Source organism: Lichenostomus cassidix, chromosome 4, assembly GCF_008360975.1.
Source record: "Lichenostomus cassidix isolate B80296 chromosome 4, HeHo_3.0, whole genome shotgun sequence".
In the NCBI taxonomy this organism is placed as follows: domain Eukaryota; kingdom Metazoa; phylum Chordata; class Aves; order Passeriformes; family Meliphagidae; genus Lichenostomus; species Lichenostomus cassidix.
The window spans coordinates 19,224,405-19,240,716 of record NC_139484.1 but is presented as its reverse complement, the minus strand read 5'-3'; the positions used below and the strand labels follow the sequence as shown (position 1 = coordinate 19,240,716).

The window sequence follows — 16,312 nt, the reverse complement described above, 5'->3', positions numbered from 1 at the left end:
TGAATATGAGCTCTTTTATAAAATAAAGAAAAACAAGAACAGCTGCAAACACCATGCTGACAAAACAAACAAGAACCTAGATAAATTGTTCCAGCTTTGCCATGGTGTGGCACAGGGAGTTTTGATCTTCAGTTAAAATCAGCGTGCCTGAATTCACTTAGGATCAGTTTAAACTGCATCAGTATAAAACAAATTTCAGCTGGTACCACTAAATAGACAAAGTGTGCCTGTTTGCTTCTGTCACATGGTTCACACTACTGGAATAGCAAAGTTTCCAGTCTCGACTTTCTGTTTCTACCACTGTGCCACCATTTCAAGATGTACAAGCAAATGAAATTGAGCCCTTCATTCTCAGCCAGAACAAGGGTAGATAACTGCAGTGCCTGCAAGGCAGCAGAGAGACCAGGCTCAAAGGGAAAGACACACAACAAAGGCTAGGTTCCCTCACTCTTCCACCAGTGGCTTCAAAACTCTGCATCAAACTTTGTGCCTGCTTTTAGTCTCCCATCTGCCTGTCACAGACAATACCCCCCAAAAAAAAAGTCACGGCAAGGAAGCATGCAGTGGAAGACCCAGCAAGATTACTCTTCACTATGTATGCTTTCTTTCAGTTTTGTGGTAACACTTGATGACCAAACATCTCAATTGTAGGTAGCAGCAAAAGTAGGTGAGCTCTCAAGTTAATGTTTTAAATATTTAACTTGGTAGCCAATGTACTGGGCTGATATAGCAGGAAGGAAAATTTATGCTTCCTTTCATCACCAATATGTTAATATCACTGTGGAGGAGCACCTTAAATACAGAGCTCAAAGTCAAATTCCAGCCTTTCCAAATTTCAGTTTTATAAAATCCATGTGCCTTAAATCAGACAACCAACAATAACAAATAAAACAAAAAAATTCCTCCAAACAAAGAACCCACAACATCGAAACAAACAAAAAAAGACATGCCCAATATATACCAAAATAATTCCAGTTCTCACAGTTTCATGAAACACCATTTTTGTACTCTCCTCCCTCACTAAAAAAAGGTGCTTACCAAGTTACCAGTGTTTTGACCTATCCTGAAACCATCAAGTTATCATCACATTAATAATGAAAAAAAGTTACGCAAACTGTGAAACTTCTCAGTGTCTGCAAATAGAGCTGCCTGTTGTTTGCAACATCCTGTGTACATGCAACTAACAGGGAGAGGGAAATATATAAGTGAAGCAAATAACATGAAGACTATTGTGGAGGAGAGCACTGCATTAATAGCCTGGTAATCTGGCCCATGCTAGCCCTTTAAGGGGTTTTGATACACAAAATGATGAAAGGAAAAGTTGATCAAGAGAGAATAAATTATTTTCAGTGTTACCAGAGAGACTTTTGACCAGTAATGCTCCAGAGAACTAGTTGGTTGGGGCAAACAGATTATTTTTAAAGAAACTACCAAAGATTTTCTAACATGGTGAGCCAAAAACATTACATGACTATTTTAAGGCACTTCTGGACACAGTACTTGAGCTGTTTACTGAGCAGTGCACAAGCAAACTACTCAGATATTTGATTTTATCAGCACAGGCCACCCACATCTGACCCAGTAAAAGTGCACATGTGCAAGAAAAATCCTCCCAAAACAGTGCATCTTTTTTATATAATCTGACCTTTAGCAAACAAAACCTCTTCTTTTCTGTCATGTTCATACAGAAAGAAATCCAGTACACCATTTCATGGGAAGTACACTGGAAAAATTTCTATACCACTAAACATAGCATCAAGTCAACATATGAACTTCTTTTGAGACTTGTCAATAACTCAGTCTTTCTCTTAGTCCCAAGTTTATGAAGGAATATCAATTATATTATATATTTATATATCACACATGTACCTAATGGGTTTCAGTCTGGCAAGGTAGACCTGAGAGTCCCTGAGAAAAAAAAATGGAAAGAAAGTAGAGTTGCTTGTTGTAGGAGGTGCTTGACAACACATGCTGACAATTACTACGTGATCTGAAAATGTGTGTTTTGCTTATATTTCCCTTACGGCAGAGGCAGGATGAAAAATAACAGAAACTGTATTTCATCTTTTTTCCTTTTTCCAAAACCTACAATTTATTCATAGAAAAACACTTGCGGGCAATCTGTAAGGTTTCAGAACAGGGAGAGCAGGGAGAAATAGAGCCTAAAGCAGCCAAAAAGAAAAAAAGGTAAAAAAAAAAAAAATTAAAATGCAGTGAACAAACCTACATCAGCCACCAGAGAACCACCACCAGTTTCAATTTGGTTTAGAAACCATAGCCTGCACTGAATGAACAATTCGGTTTCTACTTTTAACTTATTCCTCACGTGGGGCTCTGGTTCTCATGGCTCAAGTCAAACACAGGTACCCAGAAGAGAATTAGCTCTTGAAAAGAAATGAACATACAATGCTTCTATATACAGCACTGAAAGGAACTTTCTCTTCTAGAGACAGAAAGAGTGCAAAATAAATAGTTTTACTGCAAAAGTATTTTCAGTGCCACACTATTCTCACGCTTCTTAACAGTCAGCACAGATTTCAACAGAGAGACACCAGGGAAATGGAGAACAGTGGGATGTAAGGCCTTCCATCAGATACAGCAACGCCTACAGGACCAGGTCATGGGGAAATTGAGCTCTGCTGCAACCAGTGTTGTGTTTATGTAACACCGACAGAGAAAATCAGTCTTGATTTCTGTAGAACGTTCAATGGCCAGTGGAGTAATTACCAGCCAAGATACATCCCGCAAACATTCCAGACAGATACTATCAGGAGACAGGAAACTTACCTGAGGATTTAAAAAAAAAAAAAAAAAAAATCACATCGCTAATAAGATCATATTCAATATTAAAGGATGAACAGCATGAGCAGCCTTTTGTGAATTAGATAGCTTACTGCAACTGTGCCTCAAAGGAAATCAGACAGCAGAAGATGCTGTGTGATAAGCAGCTAATAAAAAGGACCCAGCACATGACAGTGTTGAAAGAGTGCCTCACCACTTATATAGTGACTCTTGGCCTCCATGTGCACCTAGACACCTTGTTTTGCTCATCTCTTTAGATTTTTTACAACATAACGATCATCTCAAGCCATCTGAAAGTGCAACAAAGAGGGAACATCCATGAGCGTGTTTTTTGTTAAACACAGAAAGCAGCCTTAGTAACTCATCCCATGCATTCTTTTTTCTCTACCTGAATAAAAACACACCACTAAAATAGGAAACACCATTTTTCAGCACACATTTTGATTACTTTGAGGTTAAAAAAGATTATGTCCAAAGTATGTTGAAACTAAAGTCATAGTAAATATTCCAAAAAATCAAAAAAAAACCCCAAGAACAAACCAACAAAAAACAAACAAACATAAATCCCCGAAACAACAACAACAACAAAAACAAAAACTTGCCCCAAAATCCTTCAAAACTACAATGGTTCATTGCTTAAATAATTTTAAAAATATTTTTGTGATAGCTCAAGAATAACAAGCATTCAATGATTAACTCAATTAGATTCAGGGAAATGAAGCACCATCACCCGATAAGTTTATATTCTAACTATTTTCAAAACACGTTTTATAAAAGCAATCAATTTCAAGTTCCAAAGGTGCTGAGAAGTATAAGGCCTTAAGAAGTCATGAAAAATACTGTCACTGTTCATTTTTGCATTTCACTTGACTTGCTTATTTGTCTCAATGACTTCACATTGTAGCTTTTCAACAACTAATCCTACAACCACCTTTGAATCACAGAGGAACAAGGCAGGTATAACAGCATATTAAGTAGCAACAGAACTTGATTTCCCATATGAATGATATTTTCTCCTGCTATTATTTCACTATACCAAGTCTGGTATAGTGTTCACCAAACAGCTAAAAAGTTCAGATCAAATGTAAAAGAAAAATATGTTACAGTCTACAGTTTATTAGTAGACAGTGTGCAGTTGTGGAGTAAGCCTTTTGTAGGAAGAACGGCAAGCTGTATCTTCAGTTATCTAGTTGGATAGCGCAGTGATGACTGATGAAATCTTGTCTCCTTACCTCCTACAGATCATTTCCAGGGCAGTTAATGTCTGGCTATACTGTAATGTTAGCTCTCAACAAAGCTCTCATTTTGCTCAGCTCTGCTCAACAATCCTCTTTCAAAAACAATCACCCAACCTCATCAAAACCTGCTGCAGGTTTCTGTTTTCTGGTTTTGCATATCTCACACTATGTAATTCATTCAGATGGTGACCAAGGGATTTAGTGTTGAGGTCAAACATAAGTTACAGCAGAAAATACTTACGCTGAGAAAAACTGTGTCTTGATGTGTATTTAACTTTTAATGCAGCATGCACTTGGATGCCACTAGAGAGTTAAACCTGTCCCAGACCCTGCCAGCTGCTCTGTGTGCTTCTGAAATAACCTTGGGAAGGAGCTAGCAACAATCTGTGTCCCAGCTCCCAGAATGCCAAACATTCACACATTACAGCAACAGATGCTCGATTACAGCACTGCAGCTTTCTGTACTGGCACACTTTCATTTGTTCCCAGCCATCATCTCCACTGACCTCCTACAGACCTCAGATCAAAAACAAAGCGGGGGAATATGCATTCAGGATCCCAGACAAAATGCAGCTTTCCCTCAGTATCATGTTACCTGACAAACCAAAAACAAAAGCACACCAGATTTCAGCTAGTCACACACTTACAGTGTCATTAAGACAGTGCTCGCTTTAGTAAAATTAGCATATAACAATTTAACCTGGCAAAACTCTTTCCATCCCAAGAAACCAGTATCAAATTTTCCCAGTTACTAAATCATAACACAAAATGTGATTGGCCCATACAAAGCCAAGAAGCATATCCTGGTTGTTCAAATAGGTCATGTGGTTTCCTTAGATATTGTTGAAAAATATTAGCACTTAACTTTAACTTCACTCCCAAGAATCTTTTGGGAAGTACAGTGCTATTTATCAATATCATAGACAGTTGGGTGAAGTTTGTATTTCCAAAGACCTCTGTGCAATGACTGATACTGAAATTTTTTTTTCTGCAATATGAAAGGATTTCAAAGTAAATTCTTCCCAAGCACACGAAACAGTTTCCACAGCAGCTCCTTTTCACATTAGTGTTTGCCAAAAAGACGATACTCATGGGAAAATATTTTTTTACACTTAACTGGGAATGTTCAAACAAGTTCATTCCTATAACTATGAAAATTATGACACAGAGCAAGCATGAGAATGAGTGCAAACAAACCCTATCTGCAAATTGATACTTGAAATAACACACATAACTGGCATAGAGGACTCAGATACTAATCAATAAAAGAACAGCAGTGCTTGAATCTTTTGCCACAACTTGCATAAGGCACTTAACCTAGAGCTGGTTATAGAATCTGAAATACCCCAGCCTTAACTCTCCTTCCCATTTATAACCTACTCTTACCTAGCTAGAGTAGAAAGGTACCTGTACCTCAAGGATACTGTGCACCATTTCATAGTCTTTGATTCAGAATTTGTATCACTTGCAAGCAACCAGATCTAAAACTCAAGCCAAAAACAAGTCCCTGGACTGGTACACAGCAGTTTTCAATACCCAACATACAGTGGTCAAGAAATTTTGCATTAGCACAGTCAAAAAAAAGCTCTGAGCTTTAGAGTGCTCACATGACATTTGATGTATAAGTCTTTAGGGGGAAGATGAAGGGCCAAAGAACGACCAGCAAACAGTGGCTGGCAGCCACCTTCAGTCCTCCAACTCTTCACCTGATGAGCTCACCAGCCCAAAGTGCTATAAACCATCTCCTGTGAGGTCCACAGAGATGCCCTCTGATTTATGGATAATCATTTTGTGGGCCCTCTGGGTATCCAGAAGAGGTTGTCTCTATGGTGACTGGATCTTGCAGCCATTACAGAAAGCTGGAACTGAAAACATAAAATTTGGTCAGAGATGTGTCAAGAGGCTGAGCTCTTTCATTCATGGGCCTGACAAGTTCATATGAGGGGACTTTGTGGCTTTTTGTCTCTTCTGTTCTCTTTTTTGTTCTGTCTTGGCAAGTATCATTAATAATCCTTTTGTGGATTTCACTTGGTCTGACCTCTGTTTAGGAGGCAGATTACAGTAAATCTTCTTGAAGGACCACGGAAAAGCCTGGGTGTTTTTCTAACACCAGCTCTGCCTACTTTAGAGAGAGCCTTCAGAGAGCTGCTTGGGTAGAGAATTTCAGAGAGTGTGTGGGGACATTTACAACAGTGCTCATTTTGAAAGGAGTTTCCTAGTAGCCAGTTACCATATTGAAGTAAATAATCCTTGCAATCCCCATTTAGGACAGGACATGTGTACACGCAAACAGGGCAGGATTGAGGATGGGTGCGGCATGGCCCTGGTGCTGAGTGGGGCCTAGCTTTGCATCCATGAGTACATGGAGTCCCACGTGTCCTTCATCGCCTCCAGCCCCTCCCTCATCCTCGGGGCCTCTATGGCTACCAAGATCATGGGGGTGACAGCAGGCTTGACCCTGCTGTCCTAGCTGCTGGCCTGCAGCATCCTCCTGCTGGGGGCCCAGCAGCAGACAATGTCCAGCTTCTCCTCCACACCAGCTTCATCTACCACAGCGACATCAAGTCCCTACTGCTGGATTTGAGAAGAAAAGCAGCACAACTCATGGCAGCCAAGTGCACGCTGGTGGCCAGGGTGGGCAGCTTCCATGAGAGCTGGGACAGGCAGGTGGGGTATGAGCTGAAGGAGCAGATGGAGCACAGGTTTGACAAGTAGCAGGAGACACCCTGGTCAAGCAGGTGAAGATGCTGCTGGATGGGCAGAGGAGGAAGAGAGGATGCCGGCGGTACCAGAGGATGAAGATCTGCAAACAGGCCAACAGGGTGAGCTTTGGGGAGATGGAGGAAGATGCCGTCCAGGAGGACCTCTGGTTCAGCCTGGGCCACCTGGGCAAGGCCAGCAGTGCACTAGACGCAGGTCAAGGAGGCCACCAAGGCCATGATCAGCAAGACCCTACAGGGCACCCTGCAGAAGCAGAGTGTCATCTATGGGGGCAAATCCACCATCTGGGACCACAGCTTGGGCATAGCCATGAGTGTGGCCTTCACCCCCTGCAGGGGTTAGAGATCATGAAAACCCCAGACAGCCAAGAAGAAAGTGGCCAAGGCCAACCAGAAATATTTCTCCAGCATGGCAGAGTTCCTCAAGGTCAAGAGGGACAAAAGTGGGGTTCCCACCACTCTGACGCCACCAGGACCCCCACATCCCACCCTGTGGCGCCCAAATTCTCAGGGATTCCCCCACAATGTCACTTTCCCAAACTTCTTATAAATATTGGAATTTGAAGCTGGAGCATCTTGGGGAAGTTTTGGGAGGATTGAGGGGAGGTTGAGGGGTCCTGAATAGATTTTGGGAGTCCAGTGAAAAAATAGTAAAAAATAAAGTAGACTACAGAAATACAAATATATGTGTAAAGAATACAGAGAATATATAAAAGGAAAAAGGCAAAAATCAATAAGCATCCCACCCACATAGTACTTGGATGTTTAAGAAGTTACCATGGTAACACCTGCACTGCACTACAGCCTGGAATTAAGCAGGCTTTGCTGCTAGTCTTCTGCTAGAACTACTGGAGCCTGATTTTTTATTTCTTGGGTTAAATTCACAATCCTAACATCCTGGTAAGACAAAACTAATCTATACAACTAAAATATCAGCCCAAAAAAAGCAGTCAACAAAACCCCAGCAACTGAGTAGTGCATTTAACAGGCAAATAACTGTATGCAGAACTGTTGATTTCCCTGAGCATTCAGTTGACTGAATCTTATGCAAGAAACTTAAAACAGCAGCTGATTAGGAGCTGGGCCTGGATTAAGTAGCCTCAGAATCAATCTAGAACCACAGATGCCAAACTCTTATATTAGTACAGCTTCCCAAAATGAGAAATATGCTCCTGGGAGAGTACACACACTAAGCAGTACACAGGTCTCATTTCTCAAGTAGTTTTTTTTTGGTTTTTGTCACATCTCAAAAAAAAAATATATATATATATAGTCTCCTTGTAATCCTGAGTCCTCTCCATCCCCTTGAAATCCATCACCCAAGGCACCATGAATTCTGGGGCACCTGCATGTGTTTGGTTTGTAAACACAAGGCCTGTTTATTTTCTGTCACTCAAAGCAGGCAGCTGCTCACACGCTCTGCACCAGTGAACCCTGGCTCACTGTTTTCGTAACACTCCCACGTTAATCCCAGAAGAGGGCTGATGTGCAAGATACTAACCTTATCTTCTAAAGGAAGGTGTAGAAATACAAACGTGTTCCGTAACAGCAGCTTGGGAAGGATTACTTGACAGAAGGAGCAAAGTCCTGTCTGCTTTGTTGTATCACTTCAGACAAACTCTGGCTATTTTGCCCACAAGAAACTGAAAGACATCTCCTCTGACACCTTCACCTGTGCCTGGCACAAGCTGCTGCTATGCAAGCTATTAGAACATAACATGAAAAGGCTTCTCCATCATTACTGACCTAACAGGATGTGAGTAATATCAGATCTAAAAAAGCCTGCAAAGTTTTCTTTCCACCTTAGTGGCATTCCATGTTCTACCTAGTGATGCAATATAATGGGAAATACCAACTCTGCAATCATGGATTAAGAAAAACATGAAGAGGCATTTATCAATTTTCTCAGTGTCTTTTTTATTTAAATTATCAGCTCAAAACACACCTTTATCTTCTGACTCTGTATCAAAAGCAATAAATAGCTGAGAAAGCTAAAAGGATAATTAATTTCAGCCAATGGCAGAAACTTCTGTATCCATCATAAAATGAAAATATCCCTGAAGGAAAAGGCCAGTAAAATAGAACTTATGCTATAGAGACACATACCTTTACTACCCATTTAGTACAACAGTCACTGTTGCATTTAGTGAAAAAATAGCCTAATGGTTCTGCTTAATGGGGAATTTTGGTATTCTAAATTTCATTTGAACCATTCTTTCAGCTCCTTCAACTGCCAGTCCTTGTGGGTTCTTTTATTCCTGGCTTGAGATGCTTGTACTCTTGCTGGTACAGAACCCTTATACTAAATATATTCCAAAAGGAATCCATGCCAAAGCCCAGAATTAAAGCAGTTTCAGTGTTACCAGTTTTGAAGAAAACCATTCCACTCCATTTATGTGGACACCTAAAGGCAAAGCATGACCCCAACAGAGACTCATGTTTTCCCTCTGCTCAAAGATGAGCAAGGATCCTTGACAGCCACAGCCATCTAAATGATGAGGGAGGTATCCTGCCGGCTGTAGGAAAACATGGACCAGCTGCAACAGTTGGGATCCAGTTTCACTTTCAGTCTTACCTTACGGAACTACAAACACTTAAAGTCAAACTTCTGAACATTAATCCAGATCACACCCTTTGAAACCCAGCTTGATGCTTTCTGCAATTTGCTGTTGTGGGAAACTCCTGCACAAGCCCAAGCCTTCATCAGCTGCATGTTTCCTCTTAACATCTGTGGCACTGGAAACATCAGACCAGATACCTTGAAGACTATTAGTAACAGAATGAGGTAGCTGTAACAAACAAAACAGCAGTAAATACACTCAGCTGGTTGCAGTTTTCTCATTTTACCCCTGCCTAACTTAAGTTTTGTTCCACCTCTCTCATGCCATAAAGTCAAGTTCCTTGCATGCACACTTTCTGTTTATAATTTGGAGTCAATGCAGAAGTTAGTCACAATTAGGAATTAAATTTTTTTGAAGATATTAACTCCTGTTTGTTTCTAAAATAAAATTCCATGTGTCCTGAGTTTCTATAAAAAAAAGTTTATAAAACATCCCACAAGTTTTTTCTTTGGAAGTCATATTAACTGGACTGTGTACACACAACTCTCCGACTGTTTATAGCAAGGTTTGTGACAACTTTCTGCTGCTTTCCTAAGAAAGGTAAAGTTCATCCATTTCCCAAAAAAGCTGTCTACTGACTTCTAAAAACTAAGAAGCTGAAGAGTGCTTTTGACTTTGTCTTGCAGCTGACTACTAAAGAAAATGTTCCCAAATACTCAGCTTTAACATCGCAATTTAATACCAAAGGCAACAAACTTAAAAATAACATCTTGAAGACAGATTTTGAAGGGACCATGATGGACCAAGTCTAGAGAAGGGCAGTGGAGCTGGGGAAGGGCTCAGAGGGCAAGTCCTGGGAGGAAAAGCTCAGGGAGCTGGGATTGTTTAGCCTGGAGAAGAAAAGTCTCAGGGGACACCTTATGACTCTCTACAACTCTCTGAAAGGAGGTCGTGGAAAGGTGGGGATCAGTCTCTTCTCCAAGGCAACCAGTGACAGGATGAGAAGAAATGGCCTCAGACTGAGCCAGGGGAGGGTCATGCTGGAAATCAGGAAGAATTTTTTCACTGAAAGGGTGATTGGACACTGGAATGGGCTGCCCAGGGAGGTGGTGGAATCACCATCCCTGGAGGTGTTTGAGAAGCAGCTGAACACAGCACTCAGTGCTGTGGTTTAGTCGGGGGGGTGATCAAACGTTGGACTTGATCCTGGAGGTTTTCCTGCCTTAATGATTCTATGAAGTCACAAAAGGAACTAAGAGAAACAGATAATTGTGTGCCAGTGCTGCCAGAGCAGCTTTAATTGAACCCTGACCTAGTCAGATACTGTATGTACCACATTACATTAATTAAAAGTTCTCTGCCAAAGCAGAGCTCATAGCAAGAAGCATTAATGTGGAAGTGGACAGCCCCATGCTGTGTTCTGTAAAGGTAAGGGCTTTGTTTTGCCACACTTAGAATCAAATTCAACCCTCAACACTAACATTCTTACAAATAGCTTGGTCCCTAACGGTCCCTGTGCTGTTCTCAAACCCTGCAGAACAGAAGGAAAACTGTGCATGGGATATGAGAACATCACCATTATACTCCTCCAATAATAGTGGCACATAGCAGCTGATAGAATGGCTTCTATTTTGAGGTTAGTGGAATTCCAATGTATTTTAAATTCAACTCTACAACAAACTTGTGTACACTTGATGCTTCTGTAAGCTAAACTAAACTCGGGCTCCTCAATGCATTCACTGCAGGACAAAAATCATTGTTACAGCACACTATCTCCTGCTAGCACACAAAAAGAAGCTATTTTAAGTGTCTGTAATACCTATGCACATTTTAGCTGAGGTTGCCATTTCAAAGTCATGCATATAAAACATTTTATCAAACCAAGTGTTGCACCTGCTTTTATACATATATTTTAACATGACTCAGTGTAAGAAGATACTGAAAACAGACAAGTTTAAAACTGGAGACCAGTCAAATGCATCATGAATCAGGCTGTGCTAAGTCACAACTGTGCTTAATAGGCTTTCTCATGCAGGTACAGAATATTACCAAATCAGCCTATTTTTACAGGTAATACTGTAAAGCCCAGAATTCCTCAGCATATTTTATAGTCCAGAACAGGAAATTAATTTTTACGAGTTTCTGCAAAAAAGCACAGCATTTGAGTCCTTTGTTTTGTCTTGCACAGCTGAAAAAAAAAAAACAACCAACCTTTTCTTTATCCTACTGTAGCAAAATGATGAGCTTTTCACATCACATAGATGTTTACAGAGGGAATGGTTGCAGTCTGCTCAAAACACCAGAGGACTGAGCTGGAAGAGACCTCTGGAGATAATCTGGTCCAATGCCCCTATTTAACACAGGTCATCTACAACACGCTGTCCCAGGTTCATATGGGGTTTGAATAGCCCAAGAATGGAGATTTCAGAGTCTCTCTGAGAAACCTCTGATACTTCTTGATCCACTTACACAGGAGAAAGATTTCAGATTTCTTATCTCAAAACAAATTCTCCTGTTCTGTCTGTGGCTATCGCCTTTTGCCCTTTCACTGGAGTAAGCCAGAGCAATTTGGCTGTGTCACCTTTAGTGCCTATAAATGATGACATTTTGTTTTACTCAGAAGAGAGCCCATAAAACCTAAGTTGAATTAGCTAAATAAAAACCACTGACTCTTAAATTTAAAGTCAAGCATTGTAAAGAAGCTTGTAGATTACAAAACCATCTCAATAAAAGAGATTATTCAACCTCTGAAAGTCTCGGCCCCCACAGTCTTTGCACAGGTGAGTAAGCAGCACTTCCAGCCTCTTTTCAACAGCTGCACGATTGACCCAGTTGATACAAAAGTGAAGGGATGTACAATTGCAAGAAACAGGCACAGACTGAGCAGCAGGTATGAACACAGACTAGCCTGAAGCTCCAAAATTCTGATTTAGCCTTGAGACAAGCCTGAGCTTAATGAATTCACTAGGGAGAGCAGTCTGCCTCACAGGCTATCCAGACAACACAGAAATGGGTTTCTTTTTCAAACTTTCTTTAGTTTAACTTGAATAGTCTTTACTTAGACACACTAATTAGACTAACCACTACACTGATTTGGAGACAGGAGAAATTTGTGACGTCTGAGGTCAATTAGCAGCTTCACTACTCTTCTGCTAAATCCAAATCCTTCCCTCAAAAAAGAGAGTAAAAACTTTTTAATTTTATTTTTCTAATACTAAAATGTGTGCATTCCAAAAGTTTAAGCCATGCTCACATTCAGCAAGTACAATAATGTTACCACTCCACCTAAAATCCCAAGAATGAGATGGGACTTAATAGAGAAAAGCATGAGATAACATTAAAAGCACTGTTTTCCTAATTAAATGCCAAGACTAAAATACACCATCTTCTCACACACTTGTCAGGTGCTACCTGCAGGTAAATTCACACACACCTTGATTATTTAAAACTAGGTTCAATAAGTGCAAGAGAACATTGACTAATACTCGTTTCTAGTCTGGCTAAGGGAAGAACATGATAGGATGAAAGTATTGGATATAAACTCCGTTAAAGCACCTAATTATGTTAGAGTTTTCCTACAAATATTATGACTGTGTAGGACAGGTAGCTACCTAAATAAATAAGCTTAAGCTTGATGGTTTTAGCAACTTCTAACTAACTTCCTTCTCTCTGCCCTGCTGAGCTGAGTAGTTTCTGCTTCTAAGATAATTAGTAAGCCCTACTGGAGGGAACTGTGTATTTTCACATATTCAGAGAAAACATTACTCCCTTGATCATGCCCTTTAACGCTTTCCATACTTCTTTAATTTGGTACCTGTAATACCAAAATTGGATATTTATTTCAGCAAATCTAGAATGGTAACAGTACATTTGCTTGAATACAGAACAAATACAGCCTACAGGACTTGCCTGCATTAAAAGTTCTAAACTTTGCCTAAGCTTTTACCTTGTATCTGACTTGGAAAGAATGGACATTTCCATAAATCTCAGAGCAGCAGCCAGCCAGCAAGCACCCAGGAAACAAGGCCATGAAAGCCAATTATGTAACTAAGACAGAAGGATGACTTGAACTCAGGTATTTGTAAAATTCAATACTGGAGATTCTGCCTTGGCCTCAGTACAGCTTGAAGATTAAAGGTTTAAAAGTTCAGCTATTTTTTAGATAATAGGTTTATTTCCTTCCTCCCTTTACTTTAAAGCAAGTAAGACCAGCTGTCATCTGTGAACAGCTGGGTGGAATGGCTGAACTGAGATCACAAGGATCTTAAGTGACCTCCATTCAGTCCAGGCAGCCTTGGACTTTTGGATCTAATGGAGCCACCAAAAGCATCAGTGAAAAGGAGCAGTCAGAGACAAATTAAACTGGGCAGAAGTGTGAGTTCCACCAAGAATGATTAAAGGAGAAGCTGGTGTCTGCTATTTGCTGAACAGCCAAGTCTCAGACTTCAGTGCCCCTGGAATGCAGGATATGAAATCCAGATTGAGTCATAGTTTGGACCCTCAGCCCAGCACCAAAACAGAATGCCAGAGAGCAAGGTGAAAATAATTGCATGCACTTGACTGAAATGCAATTTGCCCTTAACACTTCTGTTTAAAATGTTCAGATATTATTTAAAAACTAATAGAAAACCATCTGCCTTTGGCCAGACTCATTTAAATAGTGGATTTTTAATTCTTTTGCTAATCCATGCCATTGATGCCTATAACCATTATGAACATGCATTATTAAAGTGACAAGCTCTTTCAGACTAAGTCAGAATCTGAACACTTCAGAGGATGTCTGCAACTCACTTGTCAGTGTCCTGCACCCCAAAGCAGACAGCTGAAGCAATTACCCCATCGCTGATAATCTTGCAAGCCTATTTTTTTTCCTCCTGTCACCCACTTCCTTTAGGAGAAGTATATCCTTTAAGTGCATAAAATCATTTTAAACTGCTAATTTGCCAAAGCTTTAGCTGTAGAGTTGACTTCACCAGTTTAATAGCCAGGGCTCTGGTATTCTGGTCTAGCAGACAGCTCAGTTTTCTGAGTCCCATTCATGCACAGCATGAGCTGCAGAGCATCTGAGATAGTCTCTCATTTTGCCCTGAGGGCAACCCCAAACTGTTCTCTGCTAGGAGGAATATCGACTGTAGGGTACACAAAAGCTCAAGGGATCTGGCTTCCCTTGGTGTTCTGTGTCAAACTCTCACCCACAGCAATGTCAGCTTAGCAGGCAGTTTGTGGGGCTGGCTGGCTCAGGTTCCTCCAAGTTCTCCTGGGCTGCGTATTTCTTGGGGTTGAAGTTGAAGGGCTCCCTTCTCCTCTTTGCTGGACAGGCTGCTTTCCTTCCAAATGCCCTTCTGTAATCTCCCAGGCCTGATCTACCCAAGCAGCAAGGGAAGCCCATGGAGAGGCTGTTTCCCCCTTTCCAGTCCTGCTTCTGCCTGGAGCCAGTTTGCTACTCGAGGTTGCTGCACTGTACATCCTAAATGCCTCATCTTGTGCTCCCTGGAGTGGCTCAAAGACAAAAATACCACGGTCCCCATTCTTCACATTCACTTCCAACCCCAAAACATTTGCTACAGCTTGCTGTCCAGACATCATCCCCGAGGCAGTTCCCAGCCCTCCTCTTATTTTTCTGATCCTTGTTCTGCTGTCTTAAATTTCTGTGTTATTTCTCCCCAGACTTTGATCTACTTATGATCCAGCAGAAAAAAAATGGTGGGAAAACAAGATGCACTGGAAAGCTGCATTTATCACAGAAACATTCCATAAAAGTCTAGTAATTTAAAACATGAAGAGACATCTCAGCTAGAACTATAACAAGACAGTTTTGTGGCACTAACACACGCACTCTGTTTCTAGTGAAATTTTATAAATGCAGTTACTCCACCCTCCCTTCTTTTTAGAGGAGAAATTCAAAGGGATTGCCAGCACATGCTCACTCCAACCCTGTTCAGAGCAAAAGACAAAAGTCTTTTGTTCAGGCTCAGAAGGCATTTATTGCTCCTCTATGATGACAAAAACTTTAATAAAGTTAGGCTAAATGGAAAGGTTTTCTTGGTACTGGTATATTGCTATAGACTGTTTTATACCTCCATATGAATTTGTGCTATTAAAAGCAATAATAGAATTTTCATGGTAAGTATACCTTAAGGAGACTCATTATTCCCAAAAAAAAGAAAGTTTATTACCAGCAAAAATGGAAACTGAACTTGTTTATGCTGCCTTGTAGTCTACCATGCTCCCTTCTGTTTCTGCAGTCCTCCCTTATGTTATATAACCTTATTTTATTTTTTAATAAATTTCTTTGTTTTTCACTTTACATCTCACAGCAACAGATTATAAGCATAATTTCTGGTGAGAAGCTGCATGGAATTTTAATTGAAAATAGAAACCAAGAATATAGAATAGAAACCAATAGAAAATAAAACCAAGGTATTTATTTTATAATAATGGTATGACATGAGCTCTGAAATGCCACATGGTGTTCAGACTCAGGTTCTGAGCAGAGTTCCTGTGCCAGCCAAACTCAGGCACAAGACAGACCTGCTTCTGGATAAATTAGGAACCTGGAACCTGTATTCTGCCTCCCAGATGATGGACAGGCATTTTTATTTCTCCACACAAATACATGTTTACAGTACCAAATTACTGCCCCAGGTTACAGACCTACCAAACGCACTGAGGTCAAACAGGCAAAATATTAAATGAAGGTATGATTTTGTAGGAGTCAAAAAGGAAGTAATATTCCTACAAGTTCAAACTTTCCTAGCATGTTACTTAGCAAGCACTTCAGGATCCACAGCAATACCTCTCCTGTAACAGCTGAGATCAAATAAACATATGGCAAGAGGAATCATATAATTCCACTGCCCAAGACCTGATGGCACATTAAGTCTTTTTCACCTAAAATGTGGTTCTACTCTTTTTGCAAATACAGCTCTAAAAGCTGACCAGCAGGATGTTGAAACCTCTTCAGAAATGTTCATAGAAACCTCTTTTGGCA

The 16,312-nt window shown here is 40.5% G+C and overlaps 1 protein-coding gene and 1 pseudogene across 2 annotated transcripts in view; one reads left to right on the top strand and one right to left on the bottom strand.

Moving 5' to 3' along the window:
* ARHGAP24 (Rho GTPase activating protein 24) overlaps positions 1-16,312 on the bottom strand; it is a 246,748-nt gene that overhangs the window by 207,576 nt on the left and 22,860 nt on the right. The gene's annotated exons all lie outside the window — the stretch shown is intronic.
* Positions 6,316-7,849, top strand: LOC146437977 (U4/U6 small nuclear ribonucleoprotein Prp31 pseudogene; annotated as a pseudogene).